This window comes from Adiantum capillus-veneris, chromosome 4 (genome assembly GCF_014529385.1).
Source record: "Adiantum capillus-veneris isolate H3 chromosome 4, ASM1452938v2, whole genome shotgun sequence".
Lineage (NCBI taxonomy): Eukaryota > Viridiplantae > Streptophyta > Polypodiopsida > Polypodiales > Pteridaceae > Adiantum > Adiantum capillus-veneris.
In genome coordinates, this window is record NC_140934.1 from 43,197,998 (window position 1) to 43,217,309 (window position 19,312).

Here is a 19,312-nt window from a genome sequence, read left to right on the forward strand (position 1 = left end):
GACTTCATTTTTTTTAATTAAAAAAACCCACCTTTAGATGTTTTTTTTAAAAAAATCACTACACTTAAGGGATTCCAAAACCTTCACACTTCATTAATGGTTCGAACACAAAATAAATTACAATAATTGAAAAGGAGAAAATTTCCCCTTTTAATCTCTAGGGGAGATCTTTGACCTTTTGCTTCAACATCTCAATGGTTGATCTACGTAAGTGACCAGATTTCTTTAAGTCAAACTCATACACAAGGATTTCCACATCCTCTAGATTAAGTGTGTCCACACGACGAGAACTTCCTGATTTTTTTTCCTTTTTTCTTGGTTTCACCATCTAAGGATCATATTTTCCTTTCAATGGATCTTCTGTAGTTGTTTGATACCAATGCACTTCCATGCCATCAATACATTGTGCTCTCTGAAAAATTTTGTGACTTTTGCAAGCCAAAAGGGATGATAATTTTCATCATTTGTGGCAAGAACTGCAATCATTGTGCCCTCTTTTTTCTCATTTACATCTCCTTCCCACATTTCTCTCTCCGGTTGTCAACGTTTTGTGCTCTTCCTTGGGCCAACATACATCTCCCTTGTTTCTCCATGAATAAGAGATAACAAATCTATTGAAATCTGCACATTGTTTACACCACTAGCCACAACATTACCACTCCTTTTGCAAAGAGCACCATGGTTCCATGCAAATGCATGCTGAAGATGAAACGTGTCATCCTTGAGCTCTTCAACTAGCTTCACCTGCTTTGTAAAAAAAGTCTCCCACCATTCTAGAGAGCTTGCTGGGAAATACACAAGTGCACCATGTATTGTCTCCTTGATCTCATTTAGGCATTGTAGAGGATCAATAGGGCGGTTTTCCCTCTCTAATTTTTGTGTCTCACTTGTTGTAAAGAGCAACATGTACTTTGCTCAATGAATTTCACAATCAAGAACAAAAAATAAGAACTTCAATCCCTCCGATGGCAACCAATCTTCAGAGTTTGACTATTTTTTACACCACATGAGAGTCTGTTCCTCTACCTACTTGATTCTAAATTGATGTTGAAAACTATGATCATTGAGATATGCAAACGATGGCATGTTAGTGGAGGCACCAATTGATAAAGACATAAAATCATATGTTTCTTCCACTATTTTAATGGAGGGCTTGGGAACATAGGCATCTTCCAGCAAGACACAGATTTGTGGAAGGTCAAATGCGCTTTTCTTTGCCAACTTTATCGAGAACCTGCTAAACATTTTGTCAATTTGGTCATGTGTGTGTCCCACTAGTAAAACCCCAAGCTTCACTTTTTTGAATATCTTCCTTTGCACCATCATATTCAAGTATGTAAGGAGAACTTGGTTTTTATTTTCTCTACTAGTGTTATCAAGTTGTTAAGTAGAGGACAGGTGCTAGTTCCAGGTGCTAGTTCACCTTGCCATTCTTCAATGATGTTTTGAATGATGGTGATTGTCAAATTAGGAATATTTGGAAAATTACTAAAGATCCTTGATGATATGACACCATTGAAAACTAAGGCTCCAACAACATAGAGCTGGATGAAGTTTTCCTCTTTGAGATTCTTTGGAGGACTCATAAAATGTGGCAACATTGTTTTCTTATGATCCATGCCATCAATGACTAGGCCTAGATATTTGTCTTTCTTCTATGAACACTTTTTTTTGTACTTTGTTAGCTTTTGGCGCTCTATGCTTTGCTGCTCCCTATGAATTTTCAATGCTTGTAGAATGGGCACTGTAAAAGAGTTTGAAGAGTGTTAGATTTTTGAGAGAAGTAATTTAATTTAGCTAGCCAAAATAAAATAACTTACATTTCTACTCCGTAGTCTTTGCTGTGTCTCGCTTTGCTTTTAACTTTGCACATATCTGGAAAACACCCATCCTGCTCTTCTTGGAAATTTTAACATGATGAAATTCTTGTCTCCAAATTTGCAAGAAAGATGGTAGAGAAAGAGTGGAGTTTAGACTATCTTTTTGCGACTTCACATATAAATTGTATACCTCGCTCAGTAAAGTTGTCGGGTAGATGTGCGAAGTTTGAGTTAGGTAGCACTTCTCCATTAAAGATGATTAAATTTCCCAACCAGGAAACAATATTGGGGGGTTTCATGTGTGCTAAATGCTAAAGAAACACTTTCTTGGATCACATTCGATATGATTTTTTGAATTCTTGAATTGCTTATGCCAAATACCTTTAGGAAACTTGCTCTGCAAACAACAACATCCGATACAACATATTTTGTTGAGAAGGTGGAGAAATGTATACATGACCTCAAGAATACATTTTGTGGACCCCTCTTTAAGTTGAAAAAATTGCTACGCTCTTGTTGGATTTTTTGAAACCCTAAGCTTCTCAAACAATTTTTTGGCACAACAAAACTCTCTAGATGTTTCTTGAACTTCTCGCCTTGAAAGAAGTCATTGTTTTCTCTGACCTCTTACCCCTTGAGTCTGTCGTTGCTCATGGCATGTGTTGTTAACTGCTTCATTCCCATGAAGATGCTGTAGTTCTTCTTCCATTACATTAAAAGAATCTCTTCTTGAGCACCGTTTAGAAATTGGAGTTCCCTCACTAGTAAGAAAAATTGTGTTTATAGAAGGTGTTAGTGACATAGAAGGACAAAAAGGTTTTACATTACTAGGACTACTTAGAAGCTCCATTTGGTAAAGTGTGACACACAAAATGACGCAACTTGCATGCTTATAGCTTTAAAGGGAGACATAGTATGGGGTTTTTAATAAAATTTATTTTTAAAAATAATAAAAATATATTATATTAAAAAATAAGAGGCTTTGAAAGGGGACGAAGGTCTTAGTTTTCACATGTAGAAGTTGTATTCCAAGCTCTAGAGCACTCATCGCACTCACTTGCAATTGTGCTTCTTTTTAACAATTCCTTTTTCAAGGTAACCAAGAATTTTTGGATTAGTCAATATTTGGAGCATTAATTCAAATTTTTTAGTAATTTTAATTTTTTGAAATTCTTGAATTTTATGCATTGACATTTTTAGGTTAAATTGTAGAAAATTTGAAAAACCACTAGGTCACTTAAAATTTTTTGGTGCTAAAACAAACTGTGTTTTTTAATAAGTGATCTTTTCAAAAAGTGAAGCACAATATAATGACTAAAATCTAAAGTGGAACAAAAAATTGAATTCCAGAATCCTATTGTTTATTTTCATAAAATAACAAACTATAAGAATATTATCAGTTAAAAAACTACAGTGTCCTAACAAAATTGTACAAAAAGACATGTCTTATTGGTTCAATTTTTTCAGAAAAGATAAGAGTAGTATAACTTCTTCTAGAATTGAAGCCTATGGTAAAGTTGGATTCTAGAATCCAACTTTTAAGGCCAATATTGCATGTCAAATACAACTTGTCAAATCAAAGTGGATTCTGGAATCCAACTTTGTGCAATCTTTGGTGTTATGATTACAAATTTTTAGAAACGTGGATTTTAAAATCCAATTTTATTAAAAAGGTGGATTCCGGAAGCCAATGTCGCGAAAATCTAGATTCTCAAATCCAACTAAGAGGATTCCAGAATTTGAGTCCACGAAAAAGTGGATTCTGGAAACCAAATTTTTGCAAAAGTGGATTTGAGAATCTGGTTTTATGAATGAAGTGGATTCTGGAAACCAAATTTTTGTAAAACTGGATTCTAGAATCCATTTTTACGAAGATTGTTGATTCAAGAATCCGTGTTTACGTAGATTGTGGATTCCAAAATTCGTTTTTACGGAGACTGTGGATTCCAAAATCCATTTTTACCTAGACTCTGGTCTCCAGAATTTGTTTTTACGAAAATCCATTTTTACAGAGACTGTGGATTCCAGAATCCAATTTTGGAAAAAATTTGGATTCTGGAATCCAAAAACTACAATGTTTAAGGCAAAGAATGTAACAGACACACCCCTCTAGAAAACGTGACAAGACAAGAGAAGCAATAGCATCTGGAGCCACAAACAGGAAAAAAGGTACGCAATTCATTTTTTTCAGTAAAAGCCATGCACAGATGATGAAAAAGAGAGTGCTTTGGTGGTGCGAAGATAGAAAAAACGACAACAGGACGACTGCGAGTGCATGCTATCTCAAATTTTTTTCAGAACGAACATGCACATGTCAGATCCATCATGCCATTAAGACACTGTCGGTCTTGACACATGCCGCAGCCGCAAAGCCGCAGCATGCACTCGCCGTAGTCCTATTGTCATTTTTGCTCTTCTAACATTGACCATTATGCTCCATTGTTATGTCCCCTTCGTGCTTCTTTGGTATTCCAAATGGATTCTAGAATCCACATGAGTCTAGACGTGTTTGTAAAGATATTTGTTTCTTTATCCTTACCATAGATACTCTGAAGTTCCAAACCATCGTTCTTTTTAATTTTCTACTAAGTTCTAGATAGCACACAACACTTTTCTGTATAGGGAGATTCCACAATCCTAAACTCTTATCTTGTTGCATCTCACAGATTCTAAATTACATTTCACTCTTAATATGACTACAAGAGGCTCTTTATAAACCCAGATTCTACACCTTTTATTTCATTGTTTGGCATCATAAAGCATTCTTATACTTTATTTTGTCTATATGCTAATCTTTCTTTGTCATGATTGTGTCTTTTTTTAAGTTCATGGCATCTCACTCGCAACAATTTCAAGCAAGTAAAAGGCTTAAGGTGACTTCAAAGCGGCAAACTTCCGGTCAACCTCAACTAGGTTCAAGCTCAGGAGGGTACTCAGGTACACTAATGTCTTCTCAGAAATTTCTTGCACCACTAAGCCCATGCCTTCAAGCAACATGGCTTTTTAGAAGTCCTCCTCATTCTTATCGTGTGGATCTTTTTGTTGCAGAACAATTTCCTCGTGAGCCATCGACTGAGCTCACTAGAGAGCATCACCAGAAGGATCCAAAGGAAAAGAGTATAGAAGCCACACCTACAGGAAAAGCAATAACACTTCAAAGCTCAAAAGAAACAAATATTTGGGGTAATGTTCTTTCCAAACCCAAATATGAGCATGCTTGGGCGTTTTTCATTGGGTGTCTTGGGGATCAAAAGCAATTGGTTGATTCAACAACTACATTTTTAATTGTTGCGAAACATAAAGGACCTTCAAGTGATATCAATAAGTTTACTCTTGCTGGGCACATCGATAAAGTACAAGAGCACAAAGGAAAAAACAGGATATATTTTCTTGCTCAGCGTAATGACTCAAGTCTCCTTGCTGTTCTTATTCTATTGAAAGATTTTGAGATCACTTAAGTGAATCCTATAAGCACAAGAGACTTGATGATTGATGCCATGCAAACATGAGGCTTGGTAAGAATTCAATTTCTATTGTTCCTTTTTTATCTTTTGTGTTTTAGCTTGAAATATTCAAGGAACTTCATTGTTTATGGTTGTAGACATTTGGGAGAGCCTATACTGAAGTGATGGAGAGATTTTTTGGCTCAGAGAAGACATCTTCAAGCGACTACATGCAAGAAGAAGAATAGGAGGAAGAAGATTCAAGTTCTTGTAGTGATGAAGAGGTTCAAAGGGACATGCCCCCCTGAACAATGATGCAAACCCTTGTTACAAGCAAGAAACAAAGCAAAAAGTCAGGTAAACCAAAAGAGTCTAAGGTTCTTCCTGAATCAGAGATTGTTCCATCTGGTCCTGGTGCCCCTTTACCTCATACAAGAGATTCAAGCTCTTTAAATGTTATGAGAGAAAGGGTTAAATAAAATAATATGGTAGATCCTTTGCCCATATTTTTGCCCATAAGTGTAATTGAGCGTCCACATGTGGATCCTTACACAGGAAAACGACCCTTAGAGGTTCGTGCAGTTATTGAGCAGCATGTTCATAACCTAAAGTTCAAAATGAAAAACAAGCCAAATGCCATTGTGTTACCTTTGCTTGTTGGTGGATAGACAACAGTGTCCTACAAGAAAATTCTTGGGTAAAGGCCAATACTGTCCTTTACATATTGTGTTCTTGGGGGCACTCACGCATTGATTACGAAGCAAGAGCTTGCTGCAAAGTATGAGCATGTGGACACATACAAAATGGCCATGTGTTGGGTGTATACTGGCTTAACAGATGAGGAGGCAAAGGTTCTTGCCCTTGACCATAACATTGACTCGGACTTTCATTTGGAGATGTCTTTCATTCAGAAAATAAGATTCTTTCATAGTGAGTGGGTTGATACCATAAAGCGTGGTGGAAAAGTCGATGAAAATTTTCAAGTAGCACTTTGTGAAAAGTGTGGCCTTGAAGTGAAAAAGAAGGGTGGTCGTGGAGTAGGTCAGAAGCCTAATACTAAACAATATGACAACTATTTTCAACTTGCCTTTCGAGATGGAGAAGTTTGGGACTTACAAGAGGAGATCTTCAAGCTACATGAGAAGGGAAAGCTAAGCAAGTCACATGCATCTTTCGAAGGAAAAGGTTTATCAAAAGAAGATTCACCAAAGCCCATCCCCAAAGATATGAAAATAAAACCATGTCCAGACAATTGGAAGGAATATGTGAAAAATTGATTATTGTTGTACTCTCACATGTGAAGGGTGGAATCATCTCTCTAGAGTGAATGGGAGAAGAATTTGAAAGGTTTGTAATTATAATGATTTGAAATATTCATTGATGTTTTTCTTTCTATCATGAATAATATTTCTCTTTGTATATCATCAGGCAAAAGACCATGTTGCACATGCAAAGAATAATGATTGAAAAATTGAATTGTTCTCATTGGGATGAGGTGGTGCAGTACCATCCACACTCAAGCAAACTCCATGTGTTGGAGAAGTACATGTTGCTATTTTCTAACACGGTGAGTTGTCCCCTTGGTTATAATTTCTTGTTCTTTAAACTATGTCTAAAATACCTTGGTATTTGGACAAAAATGACTTTGAATATCTTCTAGTATTGTTTTTGATTATTTTGGAATCTTGTGATAGCTTTCTGTTTGGAGGTGATAACAACATACAAGTGCCCACCTAGCCAAGGGGCCCGTTGGGTCAGCCGGCCAAAGTTTTGATGTGGTCACATTATTTTTCCGATGTTTAATACATCGAAACCTGTAAAAGCCTAATGTCAATCGTCTATGTCAAGTCTAAGTCAAAGATGCAATTTTTCCAATGATGTATGTAAAGGTCCATGAGAAGTTGGCCGCCGACCACTTTAGAAAGCCCTAGGTATATAATACACTAAGGTTAGTGGGAAAGGAGATTATTTTTGGAAGATAAGTGACTATTGCGTTACGCACAGAGAGCTACCTTTTGGCTCCAGCTTGTAATCATCGCATCTGTGGCTACGGTAATCCAAATTCAGTTTTGTTTCTTGCATTGTGTTCCTCTTACTCTGCTCTTTCATTCAAGTGTAAGCATTCAAGATTCGGTGAAGGTTTCAAACGCATCCGTCTAGGTCTTAAATCATTGTTTTGAGTGTTTATATGCGTATTTTATGTTGTTTTGACCCTAGGAGAGGCTTTAGGGACCCAAAAAAGACCCTTTAGGATCATCCGTTTACTGTTTTTGCGTATTGTGGGACGAACGATCGCGATCTTTGTACCTCTCCAGAATGCTGTGACAGTGATAGGATATGTTCCTGATAGTCCCATGTAGCTTCCCTTCAAGTTTCATGCGATTCCGATATGATTTGCATGGTGAACGGGCGTGATGACTGTAGAGCTGTGTAGAAGGACATAGGCAGATTACTTGGCTTTAGTGCGTTTGATTTGCTTGTAGATTTAGTAGTTGCATCTCTTCGAGTTCAATTCATTAGGATTGACACCCTAGTGAGTTTCCATGCCTCATCTGAGTCGCTTCCCTGGTATTGATATTTATGTTGATGCCTGAAGGCTATGCTAAGGACGTCCGTCGCGGCAATCCACAAACATTGGCGCCGTTGCCGGGGAATGAATCTTAGGCGATGAGTGACCGAGTGCGTATTCAGAGTTTTCTTATTGTTCCAAAAGATAATTTTCATTCCATTTACATTTGAGTGAAGCATCTAGACAGGGGTTTAGTGCTTAGTGGAGTCTAGGGTCGGTGGATTGGCTAGATCTACTCTTGAGAGATATAGGGAGTTGTGAGTGAGGTTGCTTTAAGCATTTTTTCTCTTCAAATTCCTTTGTATTGATTGAGTACTGATCCATCATCCGTTTTTTATCCTGTTTGTTTTGTTTGATTCATTTTCTTATGGTCTTTCAAATCTATACTTAGGTAGGATAAGTAAATCACATTCCAGTCAGATTTGGGGCAAAAGTTAGAGTTGAGAAACCAGAAAACCATAACTTTGGCAAAAGGGCCATAACACTCTGAAATTAGAAAATCTAACCAAATAGAGCTGAAATTGATTCAAATCACAAAGTGGTAGCACCAAACACTGGGAAATACTTGTCAGAGAGAGCCTGCAAAATTTCATCAGATTTGGCCTAGGTACTATGATCGCAATCGGTGTACCTCAGTGTCAGAATTGTACAAGATTTGACATGTGCCTTCCTGATAGGATTCTAAACAAGTTTGTCTAAAGCAACCACACCCAAAAACATCAAAAATCAAATCAGGCCACTTGGGTAAAACTAGCCTGACAGACCCAGAAACTATAAAATCTTGACTTTTGGTGATCCAAATGCAAAAAGACTTGGGGGATAGCCTTAAAACATCAGTGTCTACAAGCATGCCAAATTTGGTCTAATTTGGGCTCCAAACTACGATCGCGATCGGTGTACCTAAGTGCCAGATTTTGACCAGATTTCATCTATGGGATCCTCAGGTGTATACAAACATAAAAGTCTAAAGGACCTAGAGCTAGAAACCTCAAAATACTTGTCAAACCATCTGAATACAAATCCAAGTCAAAAATTGCTAAACTGGCATAGAAATTGACTTTCAGTAGACCAAAACACATCAAAACTGAGAAGAAACCATACAGAGGGATAGCCTGTACACAGGACAATCCCAAATAGCTTTCATATCCCAAAACAAACACCAAAATCAATCAAACCAGGCAAAATTGGAAAATCATGCACTTCAGACCAAGAAACTGTAAATTCTTGACTTTTTTGAGTCCAAATTCAAAAGTGTCTGGTAGGTAGTCTTAAAATAGCCTAGTGAACAAGCTGGTGAAGTTTCATCCAATTTGGGCTCCAAACTACGATCGTGATCGGTGTATCTCAGTGCCAGATTTTGACCAGACTTTACCCACATATACACCTAGGTTATATAAGATAACATGAGTTTTCAAAATTTAAAAAAAAAATCACCAAAATAGCCAAAAACAGAGACAGTCAGAAAACCACTGCAGCAGACCAAGATTTGGTGAAAACATGACTTTTTCTTGTCCAAATTCAAAAAGATTTGGGGAGTAGACTATACACATCATTGTCTACCATATCCACAAGTTTCATCCAATTTGGGCTCCAAGGTACGATCGCGATCGGTGTACCATATTGGCATTTTGAGTTGAGACTTGGTGAGTAGGTAGCTGATAACTAGACAAACAACTTTCTCAAAAGAACGAGGGTCAAAAAACCTAAAGACAGTTGTCAAATAGGGCAAACACTGATCCTCACTGATCCTTCAGACCAAAATTTTGAGAAAATTCAGGTTTTTGTGATCCAAATGCAAAGTGGGTTTGGGAGTAGACTATTCATACCCTTGTCTATCAACTCCTAAAATTTCATGCAAAAAGGAGCTGGAACTACGATCTCGATTGGTGTATCCCAGTGACATTTTGGATTGAAAATTTATGAGTAGGTAGCCAAACCAATCAACTAAAATGCGGGAGTTCGAAAGAGCAAAAGTGGAAATTGCTGGAGACTTAGAGGAGAAGCATCCTCTAATCAACAAACCCAACGTGAGGTTCATCAAAACCAATGAAGCCACGAGAGTTCTAACGGATTACACTTATGATGTCCTTTATAGGTTACCTATTGGGGATCAAAACAACTTCTATAGATGTTTAAATTCCATCATTGAAGAGTTGACATACTACAAGAACCTCTCTGCCTTCACATACACAGATGACCAGGGAGTGCAAATTCTAATGGTAGATAAGTATGGACGAGAGTACAAACTTATCAGCCCAATTGAGCTAGAAAGATATACATACATGGGTACTCCAATCTCTACTTACTACTTTCAACCGAGTGTAAGCGTACCAGGGTTTTTTGAGACTGATTTGCAAGAAGCTAACATTGAAACTATGGGATCAAATGGACCTCAAACATCCAAAATAGCTATTCACGGGATTGTAGCTCCTACCTCATTGAGTGGAACCAATAGACCACCAATTAGACTTACAAATCCATCAACATTTCCAAAACATGTCTCAAAGGGGATTCCACCAAGATTCGCTCCAAGACGAGAAGAAGGAACGAGGGATGTCTTTGTGAGAGACCCCAACACACTGAGATACATGGTTGAACCAGAACCAATGAGACCATATCAATTGGCCAAATGTGTCAAGAAGAAGTATGATGGATTAAGGGATCCATATGTACATGCATCCTTGTTCAAACAAGTGTTAAGAGCCAAACAAGTATTTTATTTTCATACACAGTATGAGGGATTTGGGTTAACCTTGGAAGTGATGGCATTGAATTAGTTCCAACCGTTGGACAAAAATGTCTTCTCAAACGTTGAACAACTATTGCAAGAATTTGTTGTGGAGTTCTCTAAAATGGGAATCAAGCATAACACAGTGTCCCAAATCTATGCATTCAAGCAAAAAGAGATGAGAGAGTGAAGGAAGCATCGCTACGCTTCAAACAATATATAGAGAGATGTCCGGAACGCGAGTTACCACAGGATGAAAGATTATCAATTCTCTTCATAGAAGGTTTGAAAAATGAAACTCTCAAGAAATATTTGCACTTAAAAGGATGTACTTCCTTTGAACAAGTCACGAGAGAAGCGTTATACCTAGTTGACAATTGTAAAGCCTATGGCGAGGAAATTAGTGATACAAAGATCACTATGGATAATGCTCCTTTAGCATCTAGTGAAACCAACACAAGGCAAGTGGCTATGTCTCAATTAATGACCAACCTAGATGAGCTAGCACTGCAAGTAGAACAACGAATAAAATGGTGTGCCATTGAGAAAAAATGGACCAATCATGAGATGAGTGAGTGCTACTATAATCAAACCTACACGAGAGGGATACTATTTGGACATCAGAGGGATACTATTCTGGCTAAGCAAGAACAACCATCAATTGTGCTACCAGTGACTCAACAAGATGGACCATGCTACAAGTGTGGAGGTAATCATTGGGCCAAGAATTGTTCTCGTGTAGAGATAATTGGATATTGTTTGGAGTGAACCATTACACACGTTGTTCCTAATTGTCCAAAACACCCAAACAAACAGGGGAAAACAACAATGAATGTTGTGGGAGTGTTACCTTCTCCAAGTGGATCAGAGGCAGAACCCAAAATTCCTGTGAAGGTAGTGACTAGAGCACAAGCAAAAGAAAATGATGAGGACCAAGCTAATGAGGAGAAAGATCAACAACCCAAAAAAGGGGAAACAATTAGTGTGTAAGTGAGGACTGGGAGAAAATCCTGGAAAGCCAAAAGGGACAGAATTAAAGCAAAAACAATTACAAATCAAACTACACTACAAATAGAATTACAAGAGACAAAGGAGCAGTTAAAACAAGAACGGGAAAACAAAACGGTGGTGAGTGATAAGAAACCAAGGAAGGCATCTTCCGGAGGATTTGTGTTGGTAGACAAAGTCCTAGAGCCATTAGATGCTGCACTGGAAGCATATGAGGTTAGATTGAAACCCAACCAAACCCTAGAGCAACGAGGGATGAAATATCCTCATGCTGAGGTAGAGACTGAGAGGTTGAAAATGTGTAAGGAATTGGTAAAAACTGCACAGGCAATGATGGAGCCTGAAGCACCAATTCCACCTCCAGAAACAAAACCAAAAAGTGTTGGATTTGAAATGCCTAAGGCAAAGGTTGTTGAAACATTAACTCAAAGAAACATTGAGCTAGAATCACAAAAGGATGTGCAAGCAAAGACTGCAACACAAGAAACCAACAACCTAGAAATTCAACTAGATGATCAAGTAGTGGACAACACCACTAATGATGCAAGGTCAAGATCACAATTTATGGCACCTATCCTAGAGATAGATGAGCCATGGCCAAATGAACTGTGGGAAGCAATTAGAAGTGCAAAAGATGGAAGTGCGACCTTCCAATCTGCACCCATAACTGAGGTCAATACAGGGCATGAAGTCTATCGGGGAGACATTCAATCTCTAAATGGAGATGCAGGGACGGACGTTTCAATTGAAAGCAAACCTGAGTCCTTGAAGACCTTACCCTCATACATAGGAGAACATGAGGCATACTCAGAGACTAGAGTGGTGCCATCTCATAGAAAAGCCATATCCAAGATGATGGATACAAAGAGTATGCAAGAGTTGATGTCAGCTCCAATACAGTGCACCATTACTCTATCTAAACTGCTTAAGATTAGACCAAATGTATGGGATGAAGTAGGCAACAATTTGGGGAAGATGGGATTAAAGATGCCTCTTCAAGATCTACTCTCAAATGAACAATCAAACAAAACTCAACAAGAAAGTGCAAACGCTAAACCTGTGCCAATAAACAAGGTGGGGGAATATTGTGAAGGAGAAGAAGGAAACACCACCTTACCTGTGGAATACAAAGGAGTTAAAACATTGGCTATACTTGATAGTGGGGCTGGAGTAGCCATATCCACAAAAGACATTTGGGAAAAATGGGGTAGACCAACGCTTAGGAAAACTAGAATGAAGCTGCAACTTGCAGATGGAGACACGGAAAAAACTCTGGGTATCCTAGAGCAAATTATTGTGACTTCTTGTGGAATTGAATATGAACATACATTTGCAATAGTAGATTTTGGAAAAGGGAACAATTTTGATATCATTTTAGGAAGACCTTCCATGCGTCAACTTAAGATGGTTCAATATTGGGGCTATGACTATATCTACTTGAGACATAAAAAGATCACCACAAAAATAAGCATAAAATACCATAGCTATAGAGATGTGAATAGAACTCCTTTAGAAGAAATTGACTCTACTATAGTCAATGGGAAAGAGATACCTGCGTGGCTACAAACCAAACAAGAACTTTGGATGTGTGGTGCTTCAAAGTGTGGAAGCTCAATGAAGGAGGATTTTATCCTACAAAGATCAATGGACGATGAAGCTTACATACTGGAACCCTTTTCAGAGAAATTATTTGAGACATTTGGATGGACTCAAATATTGGCAACCTTGGATGTGTGTGTGAATGAGGTGACCACGACTAAATTTTGTGATGAGGAAGGGTATGATATAACTCCCGTATTTACGATAAAGGTGTTGAAGGAAGCTAATGAAGTTTGTGAGTGTGAAAGCAGAAAAAGTGAGACAGATAGCTACATCCTGGAGCAGGAGGCAAAATTGAAAACGAAGGAAGCAGAGCAACCACAAGAATATGTCATTATTGACATACCTGAAGAAAGAACAAAAGCTGTTTCAAAGAAGCCGACTCCAGAAAAAGTGCAAATGAAAGTAGATGAAGGAGAAAACTTCCAAGTTCAACGGAAAATCTTCAACAAACACAAGATCAAAAGAAGAATAGGGACAAGGAAGAAGATGGACTATCTCTTACAATGATCAAATTCAATTTATGCGGACAAACAGGGCTCAAGGCTACATGTTTGGCCGCAATAGATCCAGAAACAACAAAGAATCTAATGACTTATGGAACGTGGATCATGATGGGAAAGCCACCAATCAATGAGCTCAAAGAAACACTTTACACAAGTTCAAAAATGCCGATTCCTAGCTTTGGAGTGGCAGAAGCTGTACTCAAAGTGAGTACCAGGGAGTATAAAGATACTTTCCACATAATCAACTCCCATCATATCAAAGAGAGTCTGGTCCCGACAGAAAGCTGGAGGAATATCTTTTTTCGACAACAATCAAAAGCTTCAACAACAACGGTAAGACTCCATGAAGCTTCTCAAATCCATGCAGAGAAGAAATCGCCAACCATCGTAGAAAAAGGTAAAGCAAAGGTAAACATTGATATATATCTACCTCGCTAGACGACTTTACCTTCAACGAGCTTCCATCGAATTTCCCACGAAGCCTCTACATCAAGAGCCACACCATCAATAATGCAATGGAAACCAAAGCAAAAATTCTATCAACCAAAGTTTCCATCACAAAAAAGCATCCAGAAGAAGCCGAAGAATGTCAACCAAGTGTTGGTATCCAAAGAGCATATCCAAGTCAAAGACCCAGTTTGGATACATGAAACATGGGTTCAACCACAACAACAAAAGGTGACAGGGTGGATAGCATCAAATGATTCAATCACTACTCAAGGCTACTTCCAAGGAAACATTAATGTTTGGGCCAAAAAGCCTAAAGTAACAGCCTAGATGTACTCACCTCAAGAAAGAAGTTCTACAATGAGCGAGCCAAGCTATAAACAGAATAAAAACAACTCAAGCAGGAGAAAGAACAACAAAAAAGGACAGAAGAAAAGAACTTTCAAGAAAGCAAAACAACAAGTATGGGTACCAAAGTCAAACTTCAACGAAGCTACCCAACACAAACAGATGCAGCAGCGGATGATTCCAGTTAATCTACTTGAAGCACAAGGATTCTATGAAGATAGCACCCGAATATGGTTCCCAAAGTAGTTGCTCAACCTAGAGCCACTAAGACCAACCAAGTAGCAAAGGACCCCACACAAAGACAATCAACAACAACAAAGATCCAATGGAGACTAAGCACAACCAAGGGAAAAACAACCTCAAAATGGATCCCTCGTCTTCTACTACAAAAGCAAGGCTTTTACAATGGTAATAGCCAAGTAAGGATACAAAAGCCTAGTGTCCATCAAGTCAAGGGAGCAACTCATGAAGCAAGAACAAAGTGGGTCCCAAAACCACTGTTGAAAACTCAGGCTCCTCACAAAGATGAAAACGTAAAGGTACAACAATGCGGCCTCCTTACGGAACATCCCATGCAACAAAAGAAGCTAGAGGAGTCAAAGTATGCCAACTTACTTGAAAAGATGGTGGCATCCAAAGACCAAAGCAATGATAGAGGCCTTAATCTCAAGAACTTATGGCATTGGGTTTCAGGCCATGAATAGGTAAGTCCAAGTCGCCATTAAAAATACATGTCATAAAAGTCAAGAGTCAGGCAGCTGAGCCACTAAATGAGCAAGTCATTAGTCCCAAAGCTTCAAGTAATATTCTCTGTGGTCTAAGAGTCTTAGCTATTCTAGGTACTACTCAAGGTGGAGGAGTTGAGCATATTTATGTTGTGTCACTCATGCTGGTATAGGTGAGCATAAGAGTCCAAGTCTATGTATTTTAAGTTTGGTAAAGTGAAAAAGAGACTCCAAAAGACACTCACATACTATGCATAGTGAGTAATGAGTGGAGAAGCTTCAACATAAAAAAACCCTTCTTGGAAATGTGAAAGCTATTTAGATGTCCTTGGATATCACATGTGCTACATTTGTTCCTCGAAGCACCCAACGACTCATTTTTCACACTGCATGATTTTGTTGAAAGAACTCTTGTGTGCATATAGAGTGTCCCATAATTGGCACTTGCATTACGCACTCTTACTTTAATTCTCCCAAGCACTCACCTTGCATGAACAGGTACTCAACTTCCAAGTGTTCAACCCCAATAAGAGCGTATACCAAAGGAATTTTTTCCCACTGGGTTTTTCCCTTTGGTCATTCAGGTTCTAGACCCTAATTTAGAAACACCCATCACTATTCTATTGTATATATTCCTTCCATCAAATGAAACCAATAATAAAGAATTTGTTACACGATCTTCAAAGAGATAAAGTGGGGCCACATTGTTCTCAACTACGCTTCGGCAAGAGCAACTCTTATCTTCAAAGATACCAACAAAGCTCTATTGACAAAGTGGCAAAGAAAATCAAATTGGAGATGCCAGTGCACACACGTCAAAGTCTCAAACATTTTGAGATACGAGCTCCAATAAAAGTCAACTACACCAGGAGGCAAAGTATCCAAAGAACAGGTATCATCGACCAACTGCACAAATGGAAAGGTAAAGCAGGATGTGCAAAAACATGCAAAAATGCCTCGTCCACAACATCCAAATCACAAAGAACACATGTTTGTCAATCAAAGGCAAATGGGCACCCCATTTGAACAAGCAAAACATGCTAGATATAACTCAATCAAGGAAGGGGGGAGTCTCATCAACAAGAAGACCAGACTACAAATGGTCGTGTCAAGGGATGACACGAGCTAGGAAGGGGGGAGTGTTTGGAGGTGATAACAACATACAAGTGCCCACCTAGCCAAGGCGCCCGTTGGGTTAGCCGGCCAAAGTTTTAATGTGGTCACATTATTTTTCCGATGTTTAATACATCAAAACCTGTAAAAGCCTAATGTCAATCGTCTATGTCAAGTTTAAGTCAAAGATGTAATTTTTCCAATCATGTATGTAAAGGTCCATGAGAAGTTGGCCGCCGGCCACTTTAGAAAGCCCTAGGTATATAATACACTAAGGTTAGTGGGAAAGGAGATTATTTTTGGAAGATAAGTGACTATTGCGTTACGCATAGAGAGCTACCTTTTTGCTCCAACTTGTAATCATCGCATCTATGGCTATGGTAATCCAAATTCAGTTTTGTTTTTTGCATTGTGTTCCTCTTACTCTGCTCTTTCATTCAAGTGTAAGCATTCAAGATTCGGTGAAGGTTTCAAACGCATCCGTCTAGGCCTTAAATCGCTGTTATGAGTGTTTAGATGCATATTTTATGTTGTTTTGACCCTAGGAGAGGCTTTAGGGACCCAAAAACGACCCTTTAGGATCATCTGTTTACTGTTTTTGCGTATTGTGGGACGAACAATCGCGAAATTTGTACCTCTCCAGAATGTTGTGACAGTGATAGGATATGTTCCTGATAGTCCCCTGTAGCTTCCCTTCAAGTTTCGTGCGATTCCGATATGATTTGCATGGTGAACGGACGTGATGACTGTAGAGCTGTGTAGAAGGACATAGGCAGATTACTTGGCTTTAGTGTGTTTGATTTGCTTGTAGAGTTAGTAGTTGCATCTCTTCGAGTTCACTTCATTAGGATTGACACCCTAGTGAGTTTCCTTGCCTCATTTGAGTCACTTCCCTTGTATTGATATTTATGTTGATGCGTGAAGGCTATGCTATGGACGTCCGTCGTGGTGATCCGCAAACATTGGCGCCGTTGTGCGTAACATTACATTTATGTAGCGTTGGATTTCAGAATCCTAAGGCGACCCTTTAGTTTTTAAAATCTTAAATCAATGTCCCATTTTCTGGTCTTGGGTTTGGATTCTAAAATCCCAAGAGAACCATTTGGATTCTGAAATCCAAAGTTCAAGTCTTTTTATATTGCATGTGGCTGGATTCTAGAATCCCATGGATTATGTAACTTGTGATTTATTTCATGGGTTTTAAAGCTTATTCTTTGAGGATTCTAGAATCCACTTACAAATTATAAAATCAACTCTAGGTAGGCTTCAAATTTATCTTCTTTTAATTATGTCTTCTCCTTTTCTCTTATATCTTTCTTGTGTATTCTAGAACAATGATCCACGGGGTTTCCATCAAGCAGATCTGTCTCGACTTTGAACGGTTCTTCTCACGATGTCGTCTTGAGAGGCAAAGAAGACAACAACCCCAAAGCTTTGAAATCACTCCTGGTCTCTCACTTTATATTCCGGATAATGTAGATGAGTCTCCATCTCATTGGTGTGTTCATGAAGGCAGGGTTGAAGAAATGAGCACATTTGTTACCCCACGGTCTTACACACTAGCCATTGCAGATGCTCCTTATGGTTTTAGTGCCCCAAACTCTGTCAATGATGATGTAAAGTATAGAGTATCTGCCTACAAAAAAATTATAGAGGCTTTTGGAAAAATAACTACTTGTGACTCTTGGTCAGTAGTATGTTTTCATGCCCATGACCAAATTACTGCAGTGCAAAAAGCTTTCACTGACTCAAACATGACATGTCAAATGCTAACATGGTAAGTGAAACCTTTGAAGTTTTATATTGGTAGTAAGGTGTTAGTTTTTGGTTTCTTCTTACATCTAAGCTATTTTTCTACAAAATAAATCCAAACATTCATGGATATAAGCTTGATAGCCTTTCTTGGGCTTGTTAGTTTGCTACCATTAGATTTTACTCATCTCTAGGTGTGCAGAGTAAAGGATCATATAATTTTGCGGTCAAACCAAATCGCACAAATGTTTTTGAGCGACCAAGAGTCTGCAAAAAGTTCAAACATACCGGTGCAGATGTAAAAGGAATCATAAATCCATATCAAAAGCCTCACCTTTTGATGGTGTATTTGATTGATTTACTCTCAATGAGAGGAGAATGGGTAATGGACCTCTTTGTGGGGACAGACACTACAACTGTTAGCGCATTGAAGCGAGGCCAAAATGTGGTTGTTGTGGAATGTGATCCACTTCAAGTTAAATTTATTGAGCAACGAGTCACAGCTCTTAAGGAGTTACCAAATGAGTTCCAAGAGGTGGGAATGAAAAGCATGGCATCTGATCCTCGCTTCTTTGATGCATTTGGAGAGCCACAACCTCCAATTGGTAGTGAGAAAGTTGGGGAGATAGTTGATCTTGTGGATTTTGAACCAGATAATGTAGAGGTTGAGGAGCAAGCTAGTGACACTCCTCTTCAAATAACTTTAATGGGAGAGGAGACAAGGAATGAGGAGGAAGAAGATCTTCCCATTCAAGCATAGTTTTTATGACTTTAAACTCATCGAACTATGTTTATGTTCAAAAACTTGACATTTTGATGTGAAGATACTTATTTTGATTTTTGCTTTTTATAATTTGCTTAAATTCTCAATGTTTTCGAGTTTATATGGCATGTGATGGAGTTTCATTGTAAGAATAAAGCTTTTTTGAGCTGGCTTAGAGAAAATCCATGCATGCAAGCCCGATATCTTCACATTTATCTTGAATGTTCTTCGTATATCTATTGCTTATGTAGTTATGAAAGAACCATGTCTATGAAATTTGATATGTAGAGTGACAATGTTGGTTAAGGAGTACATTAAGATCAATTTTTTTTTTTTAATGGCCAATTTTAGAAACTAGAGAATTGTAGGTTGTGCCTATGTTGTCTTTTTATTAAAATAATTAGCTTTTTTTAAAGATCAAGAATCCATCAAGTAGTGCCATGATACAATAATATGACAAACTAGCTTTTTTATTACAACAAAAAAACTCT

At 38.2% G+C, this 19,312-nt stretch overlaps 2 pseudogenes; one reads left to right on the forward strand and one right to left on the reverse strand.

The window, feature by feature from the left end:
* Window positions 1-540: 540 nt before the first annotated feature.
* Window positions 541-1,245, reverse strand: LOC147459052 (uncharacterized; annotated as a pseudogene).
* A 3,403-nt stretch (window positions 1,246-4,648) lies between these two features.
* LOC147459053 (uncharacterized) lies at window positions 4,649-18,687 on the forward strand (annotated as a pseudogene).
* Window positions 18,688-19,312: the final 625 nt, after the last annotated feature.